This window comes from Hibiscus syriacus, unplaced genomic scaffold (assembly GCF_006381635.1).
Source record: "Hibiscus syriacus cultivar Baekdansim isolate YM2019G1 unplaced genomic scaffold, ASM638163v2 tig00000541_pilon, whole genome shotgun sequence".
Classification (NCBI taxonomy): domain Eukaryota; kingdom Viridiplantae; phylum Streptophyta; class Magnoliopsida; order Malvales; family Malvaceae; genus Hibiscus; species Hibiscus syriacus.
The window spans coordinates 1282202-1297200 of NW_024061798.1; positions in this window are offsets into that span (position 1 = coordinate 1282202).

Here is a 14999-nt window from a genome sequence, read left to right on the forward strand (position 1 = left end):
AACCCATTCCGAATACTTTGCCGCTTGAAGAAACCTTGCATCAATCTGTTTCATCACTTCCTCTTTAATTTTTAACAACATTTATGGCTTCATTCTTCTGAGCTTTTGCTGAACTGGCTTACACTCAGGCTTTATCGGAAGCTTGTGACCACTACGTCTGTACTCAATCCTGGCATATCTTGGTAAGACCACTCAAATATGTCCTTGAATTCTCGGAGCAGATCTATCAATTCTTGCCTTATCTCAACAGAAAGTGTGCTGCTGATTTTCACTTCTCTCTTGTCATCATTAGTTCCCAAATTTATAACCTCAGTTTCTTCCTGGTGAGGTAAGATCTGTTTGTCCTCCTTTTCTATCAGTCTTAATAGTTCGTTAGGAACATCACATTTTACCTTATCCTGACATTCATTGATTTCTTCTAGACATATGGGCTGCTCAAAGTTTATATCAGTATTAAATTCAGAAACATTCATGCTATTGGTATTGTGACACCTGCAAAAGGAAAAATTGAATCGAATATATATTTGAAAAAAAGACCAAAATTTATGAAATGAATGTAAAGAATAAAGAATGAAAATGAAAATGTAAATAATGATAGCCATTTAAGAAACAAAAGACTGTCTTTTATTGAAAGCAAGTAGAGTTAACATAGTTGCCCTTATGAAAATTCCTTAATACTTGCGGGCACAAGTATAAGGATTAGTACTGGGTATTACTCTAAATTAATCTTAAAAACTACAGGGAGATCCTCTGCAGTCCAATTTTTCAGCGTTTCCCCTGGGAAGCAAGGACGGATTCCAGCCAAATATCTTCCCGCTTTATCATCCCCATTTATCATGTTAATGACCAAACCCTCCATAGCTTCATTGAACAAGTCTCTGTCTTTCATCTGTCCTTCTTCATTAATTGCTCTGGCTAACTGTTGCTCCATATCAAAAACTCCTCCAAACTTGAAAGAGCTTTCCAAGGGAGGGAAAGACATCCGCTCCCACGGAATATCCTCTCCTTTCAGTCTAGTTCTTCTTACTTCACCTCTCTTTTTCATTTCTTTCTTTCTTTGCTGAAAATCAGGCTTAAACCCCAGCCCGAAGCGATCACTCTTCATCATGACAAATTTGGGATATAAAGTCCCTTGCAAGCATATACCGAGACCCTTTCCTATCTTGGCTCCTTTTCCGAGAGTCTCTCGCACAGTCATCTTAGTACAATCAGATAAATGCGGGCAAGGAATCTTGTTTCCTTCAGCAATGAAAGTAGCATTGACAAATTTTAAAGCTCTGAAGGAACACTCTAGGGCATTCTCATTCGTCTCAATATATGGGGCGTCAGTCGTCACGAAAGCAATAATATCTTCCTCGGCCCCAATACTAATCAACTGACCATTTGTCACGAATTTTAATTTTTGGTGCAAGGACGAAGGGACTGCCCCTGCAGAATGAATCCATGGCCTCCCCAGCAAACAATTATACGAGGGATTGATGTCCATCACCACAAAATCAATATTGTAGACAGTTGGTCCAATCAACAGTGGTATCTCTATCTTTCCAAGCACATCCCGCTGGGTTCCATCAAAAGCTCTAACAATGTTTTGGTAGGCTCTCATATGTGAGCTGTCCACCGGTAACCTCCGTAATGTGGCCATAGGCATAACATTAAGTGCAGACCCATTGTCAATCAAAACGCCTGACAAGACATGACCATGACAATGAGTTGTGATATTGAGGGCTTTTACTGATCCCATTCCACCATCAGGAATTTCATCATCAGTGAAAGTTATGTAGTTGTCAGCAGCTATGTGCCCTACAATTCGATCCAACTTGTTCACTGATATATCCTCAGGCACAAATATTTGATTGAGCACTTTTAACAAAGCATTTCGATGTACTTCTGAATTCATTAACAAATCTAGAATCGAAATCCGTGCTTGTTGCTTGTGTAGCTGCTCAACTACGCTATACTCACTGTGTTTTAAAAACTTCAAGAATTCTTGAGCTTATGTTTCTGTTACCGGCTCATTGATCATTGGTGGGAGTTCATCATCAAATATCTTTTACGGTACCACCACAGTTTTTCCTTTTGCCTTCACTTTGTCCATTTCTTTTGATATCTCAGGAGAATAACACCTCCCACTTCTTGTGAAGTTCCCGACTTCACTCACTATGAAGTTGCCTCTTGGTGCTTCATCTTCCACTGCCTTTATTTTCTCTAGTGAATCAGATTCTCTTATCAATGAAACATTGGCAGTGTAATTCCAAGGCACCTTCTGGGTGTATTTAAACGGAAATGGTGAAGGAGCTGTGATTACAACTTTTGCCGTTGACGACCCATAATTTATTGCTGATGGTTTCACAGTAATGACCACTGGTTTGTTTGTTCTGTGAACAGGCTCAGAATTTTCTGTCGTGAAGACATCTTCTTCTTTTTTTTCTTTATCTTCCTCAAAGAACTCTACCTCTTTATTATCCATCATTCTTTGTAGTAACCCCTTGAATTTAGGGCAAAGCTAAATTTTGTGCCCTTATTCTTGGTGATATTCGCAATAGTGTCCACCCTCACTGGTCTTTAGCTTAAGATCTTGTCTAATCATGACAGCCTGACAGAGTTGTTCGAATACCCAACTGAAAGGAGATTTGATTTCATCAATGTCTGTCTTTGTCTTCCTCCTATTCTCCTCATGGATGGCGTTTACCCCTTTACCTCCATGATTCGGTAGTGGGTGTGTTGATGCATCTGGCGAGTCATACTGTAATCCTCCTGTGTTAATCAGATTTTGCATTATCTTTTTGAAGGCAAAACAATTCTCAATAGAATGGCCAGCAATTCCATCGTGGTAATCACAATGTGCATTTGCATCATACCAATGAGGGTACGGTGGTTGAAGAGGGGTCAAATGGTAAGGGCGTACCACATCTGCCTTGAACAACGAGGCGTATATCTCTGAATAGGGTACAGGTAGTGGTGTGAAGGACACCTTTTCTCTCTCCTTACGAGGTCCCCTGAAATCATTTCTGGTGGTGTTCATGTCATTCCTCTCTGCCTTTGATTGGGTTATCATGACACTATTTGCAGTGTTCTTGTGGTAGACACTTGCAACTTCATTTTGCTTTTTCCGGTACACAGGTTTTTTTTGAACTAGACCCTTCAACTACTTCAATCTTGCCACTTCTTATAGCATTTTCGATGAGCTCACCAGAGATAATCAAATCAGCAAAATTTTTTGTGGCATTTCCAAGCAAATGCCCCAAATACGGAGCTCTCAAAGTATTGACAAAAATTACAGTAGCCTCCTTTTCGAGTAAAGGGGGTTAGACCTGTACAGCGACATCACGCCACCTTTGGGCATATTGTCGGAAAGTTTCATTGCTTCTTTTTTCCATATTTTGAAGAGTCCACCGATCTGGAATTATATCTGTAACATGGCGATACTGTTCTAGGAATGATTTTGCCAAGTCCTTCCATGATTTGATATGAGCCCTAGTTAATTGGTTATACCACTTGGCAGCAGAACCTGTCAGACTGTCTTGAAAACAGTGAATCAACAGTTTTTCATCATTCACATGGCCAGCCATCCTCCGACAAAACATGGTAATATGAGATGAAGGGAAAGTGGTTCCATTGTATTTTTCAAATTCGGGAACCTTGAACTTTATAGGGATGATCAGATCTGGGACCAAACTCAATTCTCTGGCATCAAACCCATAGAACGGTTCAATCACTTCTACCGATTTTACCCTTTCTTCCAATTTCTTCAATTGTTGTATTATTTGTTCATTGGCTTTTTCCTTCTCGGCTAACTCGTTCAGATCCGGGGTTAAATGCTCTGTATTAAATTCCCCTATCCTTACACCTGAAATAGGCTGATAAATGTTTGGGAATGTGGATCCAATGTGGTGTTGTTGATTCTCATTGCTGACATATGCATGAGGTTGGGCTACCTGAGGTACCGAAGGATGAACATAAATGTGTATAGGTGTGAAAACAGGAGGAGGACGAGATTCTGGTGTAAATCCTGGTGGATACTGGGGATCAGAAGTAAACCCCGCAGGATGTGATGCTCCAGCTCCAAACCCTAGAGGATGTGATGGATCTTGCTCGGATAACATTAGTTGGTCATCTGTAACCCTTCCACCTGTAGCATGTTTCTTAAACATTTCTTCCATCTTTTGTAGTAAATTGTCTTACGAATTTGTTATCTCTGCTTCCAACTTATTTAATCTCTCTCTCATTTCTTCTTGAGCTAGTTTTTGTTCTTGCTCAAGTTGGATCATTCTAGCTTCCATTTTCTTAGTTGTATTCCGAGTACCGTACGGGTGTGAGGTGAATGCCAGAATAACTACAACGATTGGAAATTATATATATTATTTTTGGTGTTTTAATGAATGAATGCATGTAAAATAGTTTAAAACAAAATGCAAATGCATAATGTAAGACTATATTATACAAAGATGAAAATGCAAAAGGTATTGATTTCCAAAAGTAACCATTCTTAGAAAAGTTTCATTCTTACAAAAGAGCTTTCATCTTTACAAGAAAGATTAATTCTACAAATACGGTTTGGCTCTGTTATTTAATTCCATGACTTCATTCATGATCCCAGCGACTTTCCCCCCATACTCAGATGATAAACTAGTACAAAATAGAATAATTTCAGCCCTGTTGGCTAGTTCTTGTGTATAATGGGCCACCTCACTCATTTGTGCTATTGCTTCACCCATCATGCGTTCACGTTCCTCAACCAACATCCGGTGGTATTCATATGTGTCCTTCCATCCCTCCTTTATTTGAGTAATTTCCCTTTTGAGATTGGCAATGTGTACTCGACAATGTTGAAACTCGCTCTCCAGTCCTATGACTTGTTCTCGTAAAGAGTTATTCTCCTCACGGGTAAGCCTTAAGTTCATCCACCCAGGCAACACTTGCATTTGAATTAATGACTCCTCAAGATGCGAGATATAATATCTTAGCTCACCATTCATAGCTCGAGATCGATTCAACTCATCTTCATAATTGGTCTGTAAATCTTCCATTTCTTCTGTTAATTGTCCCACTCTTCTGCTCTTTGTCTGGAATCTTTGCATCCAAGACCCCATTTCGGCCTGTTTTCTTTCAAGAATTCGGTTCCATCCCTGTCTCTCAGTCCACATTTCCTTTTTCTTTTGTTCTTTTTCTTTCTCTAATTCCTGAATCTTCTGATCTTTGGCCTCGAGTTCTTATAGTATATTATTCATTTTAACTTCCAAACCACTGACTCGATGTTTTTCTGCTTCCCACTCCTTCAAGACAACTTCCTTCTCAGTCTTCAATTTCTCGGTTCTACGACTTTCAATCTTAAGCTGCTTAGTCACTTTTATTTTCTCAGCTTTATATTTGTCCCACAATTTCTTCTCAGCTTCAATTCTCCTAAATTGGAGTTTGTTCTCAACCTCCAGACTTTGAACTCGTTGCCTCTCAATTGCCAACTCTTTAGCCCATTGTTGTGATGTCTTGCTAGACCCGGATATCTTTGCCTTTAGTAGATTGTGATATTCCCGTTTTAAATCAGCCAGCTTGAGATCGACTTTCTCTTTATCTTTCTTCAACAAATCACATTGTTTAACATGGAGACCCCTATCAAGATCTATCATGAACTTTTCTTGTCTTGCTTCTTCCATTGCTTTGTCCCATTTTTTCCTTTCAGCTTCAAACTCAGCAGTAAGAATCTCAGCCTGTGAAGGTATCACTTTGATAAGCTCTTCCCAAGGAATATCTCCTCCTAGATCTGGCAAAGGGACATTTTTATTCGTCCTTGTAAGTCTCCAAGCTTCATAATCGAGTGTATACATAATATCTCCAGACACAACTCTTGTTCGAAAAGTTCTTTTCCAGGCGAGAGATAGATCCCGTGCTTTCTTCTTGTAATGATCTCCCCGATAAGTGATTTCAGATTCCTTTAAGCCGCTTGTTACCGGAACAAATTGACGAGCTCTATATTGTCTAAGAACCATTAATGGGGCATAGCTGATTCCTCCCCATAATCCCAGCAAAGGGACATGGTCAAGATCCCCACATCTAAATAAAATATCGGTATATCCAAGCCAGGGAACATACCAAGCAATATCTCGGTCCTGTAAATTACTGAAAGATGTTATCCATTTCTTCCTTGGTAACCCTTCTGGCCACTCTTTGCTCAAAAATTCTTTCAAAGGCGAGTACATCGTAGAAAAACGATGATAGGATACATTGTCTTCTTTCTAGAAGTGGCTGTGAATCCATACAGTGAGTAATTGAGCACATCCTACGAATCGACCCCCTTCCAATCTTCGACAATTGTTTAGGGATCGAAAAGTTTCTGCCAAAACTGCTGGTGCTGGATTTATACCCTTCTCCAATGTGTCAAAGAAATTTGTAACAGCACTCTCCACATAGAACAAAGATTTTGGAAATATCATTAGACCATATATGGCAAGAGAAAATGTGTCCAACCTCTTATCTTCATCTATATGCTCGAGTATCACCTTCTTGAGACAATGCCAAGGAAAACATTCGCTTTCTCCTTTTTGTTGAATGTGTTGTACTATCCAATTTTCACCTGTACCGGCAATCTTCACCAGCTTATTCTTGAAGGATTGAACTTTCGGAGGCCTGGAATAAATTTTATCCACCTGGATGTTTTCAAAGTTGAACAGAGCTGTATACTCCTCGATTGTTGGTGTCAAATCCTGCCTATTAAAAGTAAAACAGCTGTACGCAGGATTCCAGAATCGGACCAGAGCCTTGAGCAATGATTCATCCATCTTTATATAAAGGAGTTGCGCTATGTCACCATATTTCTTGTAAAACCTCTCTTTGGTAGGTGCTCTCCAACTTTCCCAGATCTCTATCAATTCTCGTAAATCGTTTTGTTTGAGATTAACATTGACATCCGTGGATAGCTGCGATACATAATCTTCATGCAAACTGTCTCCTTTTACTTTTTGCGTTTCCTCCGACCAAACTCGTACTGCTGGATTGAGTTCTTCCTTGTTATGAAAACTATTTTCTATTGCAATGATCGCTCTTCTAATCTGATGATTACGTGGTTAATCAACACCTTTCTTTTATTCATGATGATTATGCAAAAATGCCAATGCAATATAATATAACAAAAAAATGACGCAAACAAAATCACAAACAAAGAGAAAAAATAAATTAGTACCAAATAATTAATCAATAGAATTAAAAGAATATAACATATACCCAATCATGATATCTACTCAAGCATACTTTTAAATAGATAACAATCCTGCCCGAACATGCTTTCTACCCAAAAATTATTAATTTCAATGAAATGATCCTAACCGCATGGTATCTAGTTCGCATGCTTTTATTCGAAAAGAAAATTTAAAACAAAAATAAAGGTTCAGAAAAACTTTCTTTATGTACACTTAATTTGGGTATCTACTAACGGTCAGAGGTTCGATATGAATTTCATTGGGGTGGATTACTAAGGTTCATTATATACATGGTTTCGGCTCTAACGAGAGAAAAAAGGTACTTGAATTGTCCTTGATGTCGGTGCCCCCTTGGGCTACCAAACCCTCAATCCTAGCCCATTACAGGCTCGTACGGATTGAGTTCAATTCGAGAGGATACATTTCCTTATGTCCATGCGGAGAAACAATTTATCTCACGTAGACATAAGGTATATGAACCCCAAAGATTACTTGTTAAAACCCGTGCGGAGAAATAATTTATCTCACGTAGGTTAAGCTTTCATCTCAACTTAAAAGGGACAAAGCTCGTAAGTGAGCTTATGCAAATGCCCGTGATGTTTGTGAGGAGGAACATTCAACCCTTTGACTCAAAAGGAAAACGAAACTACTCACAAAACTTTGGACAAATCTGAAAACAAAAATAAAAATGTTAGTAAGACAATAATAAAATGAAGCAATTAAAAACTTCAATAAAAGGATGATAAGTTAACTAAAGACTCGAACTCATAATTTCTACCAAACGACAATGTGTAAGCGACTTACAGACTGACTCTCTAAAAATGTCCCCAGCGGAGTCGCCAAGCTGTCATAACCGTTTTCTCGGTGGGGACAATCGTTTGATTGTTTAAAATACAGTTACAACTTTTAGTTTTGAAAAATGGGTGATTTTGAATTAAATTAAATTGAAAAGGAGTCGCCATCGACTTTTTGGGTTAGGTAAGTCGAATACCTAAAAATGTCTTTTAAAAATAATTTTAAGAAAAATCATTTTTTAAGACAAAAATTGGTCTTCGTTTACCAAAGATTCAATTAAAATGGGTTCGGGAGTCGGTTACGCGCGGGGAAGGATTAGCACCCCCACAGCGCCCAAAATTAGTACTGTGTCGCTTATACATTGTCATAAATGGTGTTAAATTCTGAATCAAATATCAAGTTAAAATATGATTCGTTTATTGAATATTAATTTGCTTCAAATTAATTGTTTAAAATAAAATCCTTATAATCGATAAGAGATATAGCAAAAATATGAATTTAAAGAATTAAAAATAGTATAAACAGAAAGTTAAGAGGCTAAAACAGCAAAAATAGAAAATTCAAGGACATATACCTATACTTATTCAAGACATAAAATTTATAAAATATTTGTTGACTATAATATAAAGAAATACATGTAACTGAAATACTTATATCATACAAAGAACTTATAAAATTTTAATATATAATGATGCACTTGTATACATATAATAAAGTACATACATGTAGATTTGAAAAAGTTTAACACTCATATTCGAGAATTTCATAAATAAACAACAACATAACATATGCTTATCTATTATACCAATGAAAATAAAGCATTAAAAAAATGATAGTAACACATTCAGGGACCAAAAACTAAAACGATGAAGCAGCAAGGATTAAATGGGTAATATACCTCAAATATTAAATTCCAAATCAGAGAAATAGTGACTAACATAAATACTACGCTATACATAAGGACCAAAGCATAAAATTCACAACTTAAGGAGTTAAAAAACATGGAATTTAAATCATGCGTACATATTTATATATATATATATATCTCGTGAGTTATAAAACATGGAATTTAAATCCTGCATTACATATATGATTATTTCCATAATAAAGGCTATAATACCAATATATATATATATATATATATATATATATATATTAGACACATATTAAATCACCAAATACACCAATTATAGCATATTCTACCCATAACTCAAGGAAAACAATAAATGTATCACACGGCCATATATATATATTATACATGGAAAAAATGAAAAATAGCATAATGTCTAAAATGAAATAACAGTAAAATACAGTAGATTAATTCAAAATCAATAAATAATGAAATTGAAATAAAATAAAGATATCATGTTAAATTCAAATAAAATAAAAGATTTGAACTAGTGACCAAAATACAGGAATGCAATAAACTTATGAGGACTCAAAACGTAATTTACTATCACATGCAATATGTAAAATTATATAATCAAGACATGGCAACTAAAATTAATACAAAAAAGTAATACAAAATACGGGACTACATTATAAAAACAGGAAAAATGAAAGGTTTGTACCACAATTAACCCTAAAGGTTTTAAGTATATATACTATGTTTTATTTGAGTTTAGTAAATCTTAATCCTAAACCTAAAGTGCACAGCCACCTTAAGTTTTGCTCTCTTCTTCTACTTTCCTTCACGGCTGAGAGCCTCCTTCACATGAAAAACCAACGCTTGCTCGGTCGTCAGCAGCCTTCTCAGTGACTACTCCTCGTTTACGTGACAGCAAGGTAAGCTATACTAAACCTAGGACTTGTTAAACTCTCACCATAACCTCCTAAACCAACATGCAAACTCCATAGACTCTAAAGCTTCTAACGATGACATACAATCGACATACAACCATTGTCCGACGAGATCACCAACAACACCAGGTAATAAAACCGACCCTTCGCTTTACAACTCCGGTGATAGTAACCCGATTGAAGAACGAAAACGACTCCTAAGGTATGAAACTAGACCCTTCTATATTTTAGTTTACTCTATTTTAGTTTTCACCAACACACAAAAAAAGACAATAAGGTTCCTAAAAATAAAAGTGATGGTAAAGAAAACTAACACTGATATTCTCTATGGATATTTAGACTTTTAAATCAGAAAATCACTCTGAGTTATACAAGAAGAATTTTTTTTTTTGTATTTCTTTTAGAGCTCTCTGCTTACAAGAACGAAGAGGAAACCCCTGTTTTTTACTGTATTTCTCTCGTTACAATCCAGTAGCAGAAGACCCCCTACAAATTGTTTCCCCCCTTTGTTGATAAAGTTCTCTGCTCGAATCTTTTCTGTTCTTTTTCCGTTTTTCTTCCTTCCTTCGAATAGATTCCCCCTTCGATTTTATTGTTGAAATCTTCACCGAATCTCATTGGATGCATCTGCATTTTCTTTGCGTTTGGTAATATATTGATGGGTTAGGTGAAATCATTAATTTTGCTTGACTTTGGTGCATGTGACTTGCTGAATTCGATTGAAATGGCCCGAGCTGTTGGTGAGGATAAGATCTTGTCATTGACACAAAGACTAATTGGAGTTGGCGGTGTGGGCAGTGAGTGTATATTCTGGACTTATAATTGTCACTTGTTGGCCTGAATAAAATATAAATAAAATGATATTAGTAATAATCATAATAATAATATAGTATAATAATAAATATAATATATATTTTAATCCCAATTAAAAAAATGGGTGTTTACACCATAATACCATGACAACTCATCCTTATCATATTTCAAAGTCAAAGATGAAATATTTTGACTTTTAAATTCCGAAATTTCCCTTGAATTTTCAAAAATTGCGTTTTAGTCACTAAATTCCACTGTTTCGGTTAAATCTGAAAAATTACATATTTTCAAACCAAATTTCTCTGATCCAAAATATTAAAATAATATTTCCAACCATTTTATAGCATCCTTCAAATTTTCGTAAAATTCCAAATCGATCCGAATTACCGATTCCATATCGGCTTTAACCCTTTCTAGTTTTTTTTTTTACTAAAACTCCAAATCCAAAAATATGATTTCTATAAAACTCCACTCTCAAGAGTAGACCATCTATTTATGGAATAAAATTCTTTTTAGGAAATTATCACTTAATTCCCTAAATTTTTTCCCAAATTTTCTACTATGACCATCAAACTTTCCAAATTTTCATTTTGGTCATTGTTTGAATTTTTGGGGTATTAAAATTCTCCCCTCCTTAAGAAAATTCGTCCACGAATTTTAAAACTTCCTATGAAAACCGTAACTCCCCTTTATAAGGATTGCACTTTCCATTAAAATTTTGTAACCCTAATTTAGGGTTATACGAACTGGTAAGACATACTCTCCTCTTATGCGAAACCCTCTTCTGTCAACTTCTTGAATTCCGATTTTTCCTCTTTACTTTGAGAATTTTGTAAAGATCATGCAAATCATTATATTTGGAAACCATTTAATCCAAATCTTCAACTTGATATGAAAATATCTACACATTTTCATATTATCCTTTCTTTCTCAAGTAATGTCCTCGACATTATGATTTTGCTAATTCACTTTGACTAGAGAAATCGTCTTGTTACGTAGTTCCTTAATTTATCAAGCTAAGATCCATATTGATTCTTTTTCATAAATCAAATCTGGTCGGATCTTAATTTCCTCTGATGAAATAACATATGAAAAATATTGTATACTTTGCCCACTCTGGTTCCCAATTACTTCCAGAGTTAATGTTAATGATAATCCATCAGTCCAACTCTTTTTAATATCTCATAAATTCCAATGAATCTTAGACTTAGTTTTCTTTGCATTTTAGGCGCAACATCTTTTTCCAAGGTGATACTTTAAGAAAAACTTTATCACCTTCATGAAATTTCAATCTCTTTTCACTTCAAGTCTACATAAGACTTTTGCCAATCAAATGTCATTTTGAGATTATCTCGAATTATCTGTACTTTATCCTTAATTCTTTCAATAATCTGTGCCAACAAGATTTCAATCTTTTAATTTGAAACCATTCAATGTGTCGACGTTTCTCCCATATAAAGCTTCATACAAAGACATCTTGATGAATTGATAACTGTCATTGTAGAAAAATTCTACTAAAATCAAATACTTTCCTTTCCCATGATTCCTTGGAATCAATCACACATGCACTCAGCATATCTTCTAATATATAAATAGTACTTGACTTACCATCCGTCTGTGGATGAAATTCGTACTGAAATTCAATCAAGTACCCCAAAACTTTATGCAAATATTTCCAAAATCTTACAGTGAATCTTGGATTCCTGTTGATATAATTGACATTAATATTCCATGTAGCTGAACTATCTCTTTGATAGATAACTCTGTATATTATCCAATGCATAGTCCATTTGCATCGAAATGAAAGGTGCCTATTTTTAAAACCATCACCAAAATGGAATCTTTTTTATTGATTTCAAAGATAGTCTAATAACAAAATCCATAGGGAATTTTACTATTTCCACTTTGGAATGGAAATCAGTTGCAACAATTATGAAAGCACTTTATGCTCAGCTTTTACTTGTTGACATGTCAAACATGAAGCAACAAACTCAGTAATATTTCTTTTCACACGTGTCCACAAAAATGACTCTGTACATCCTGATACATTGTTTTCCCACCTGAATGCATAGTCAATAGACTATAACTTGCTTCAGAAAGAATATCTTTCTTTAATTCCTCTTTATGAGATGTATCACTATACACAACATACTTTTTATTCAATTTTAGTTGTACCAACACTGGTGCTTTGTTAAAATATTCTTTAAAGCTTTAAAACTCTCTTGACATTTCGTAGTCCAGCAAATGAACCATCCTTTCTCAAGAGCTTGGTCAAGGAGAAGCAACCATCGAAAAGTTTTTTTTTCACAAACCTTCGATAATAACCAACAAGTCACAAAAACTTTGGACCTCTGAACATTCTTTGGAGATTTCCACTCCAATATTGCTTGAAATTTTTTTATACCTTATGTCGAGACAGCATAACCAAGAAGAGCAACTTCTGATAGCCAAAATTCACACTTTAATATTTTGGCATAACTTTTTATTCTTAATTAACTCGAGCACAATACAATAGAACATAATGCTCTATCGTTGTATTAGAATATACCCGATGTCATCAATGTATACCACCTCAAACTTTTCTAAGTAAGGTTGAAATACTCGATTCATCAAATCATGAATGCTGCTAGAGCATTATCAAAACCAATCAGCATTACTACAAACTCGTAGTGTCTAAACCCTATTATGAAAACTATCTTTGGAACATCTTCCTCTTTAAAATTTTAACTCGAAATATCCCATTCGAAAATCAATTTTAGAAAACATTGTTGCTCCTTTTTAAGCTGGTAAAACAAATCATTAATCCTCAAATAGGATAATTATTCTTGATAGTTACTTTGTTTAACTATCGATAATTTATGCATAATCGCACATATCCATCTTTAAAAAAATAAATCTAAAAAGACTTATGAAAATTCCCAAGTTATGGAAATATCATATGATCTTACTTCAGATACTTGAGTATCTATTACCTTAGCTAGAAAATCTATGCATCCTTTTTACATCATCTAAATCGTAACCATTGTTGATATCACATATTGATGATTTCACTTTTTCATCAATCATTAAAATTTTTAATTTCTCCGCATTTTTTTCTTCTAAATTAATCGCTTCATGCGACCAGTAACCCAACCTTATTGCAGAGACAACCAACTCATGATCAAAATGATCTACAACTCGTTAATGTTGACCCCATAAGATTCACCGGCAACATAAGCTCCTGAATCTTTATCAAACATTTACTATTTGTCCGACTAACACTTGTATCATGACCGTGACCATGACCCATAGGTCTTCCACAATAATATCACTTGATATCAAGTAGAATTGAATATCTCTACTTTGGAATTCCTTATTTCATATTAAGGAAATCTGTATAACTTATCCAGATCCATAGGAATTATTCTTGAGCATTTACAACATTTTCCATCTCAAATGAAAATTTCAATGTTCACATCATTCAATAAGAAAAATTGACAATTTGTAGCAATAACTTCATAATAGTTAATGCTAAATTCACACTAGTAAACAAATTTACTCTTTTTCCTATCATTACGAACTTGTCACTTTTCGAGTTCTTGAGAATCTATCTCAATCTAAACAATATTTTCATTGCAGCATGGAATGGTTAGATAATCCATTTTCACATATTTACCTTTCCAAAGTAACTCTATCAAATTTTATGGACTTGATATCCATTCTCAAACCAACTCATAACCATTTGATTCCCTACTAATTCAACTTTCTTTAAACTTTTAGCGGAAATAATATTTACCGCTTACTCAATTTCTATTACTCAAATCATCAATGATTTAAATAATTTAATGCTTAGCTTAAATATTTCTCACTTATTTAAGCTTACTTGGATAACCCTCAGAATCATCACAGATTCAAAAATCTCCTTTGGATCCTCATCCGATTCGACTTTTTTTTTTTGTAAGCCATTCAAACTTTTAAATCAATTCTTGCACAAAATGGAGAAAAATCCCTTACAACAATCCACCATTCTAAGGTGTTTTATATAAGTCATATATGTTCCCTTTTTGTCGATTTCAATCTCGACATTCTTTTCAACCATTTCGACTTTATTACCTTTGTCTTTAATTTTCCATATCTGAACATAGTCAGAATCATCATACATTAATAAAGAGTAACTTTACTCTTAATAAACATCATCATAGTATATATACAAATATCAGTAACTTTTGACATCCTAGTAGCATGTATACGCTTTTTAACTCAAAATAACCTCGGTTTAGTCCTAGAATCGGCTAAACCTATAGCTCTGATGCCAATAAATGTAACACCCATAACCCGTATAATTATAATCATGTTTCGTTGTAACCAATTTAATTCAAAACATTTATTTTATATGAATAGTGAATAGTACCCGTGAACAGT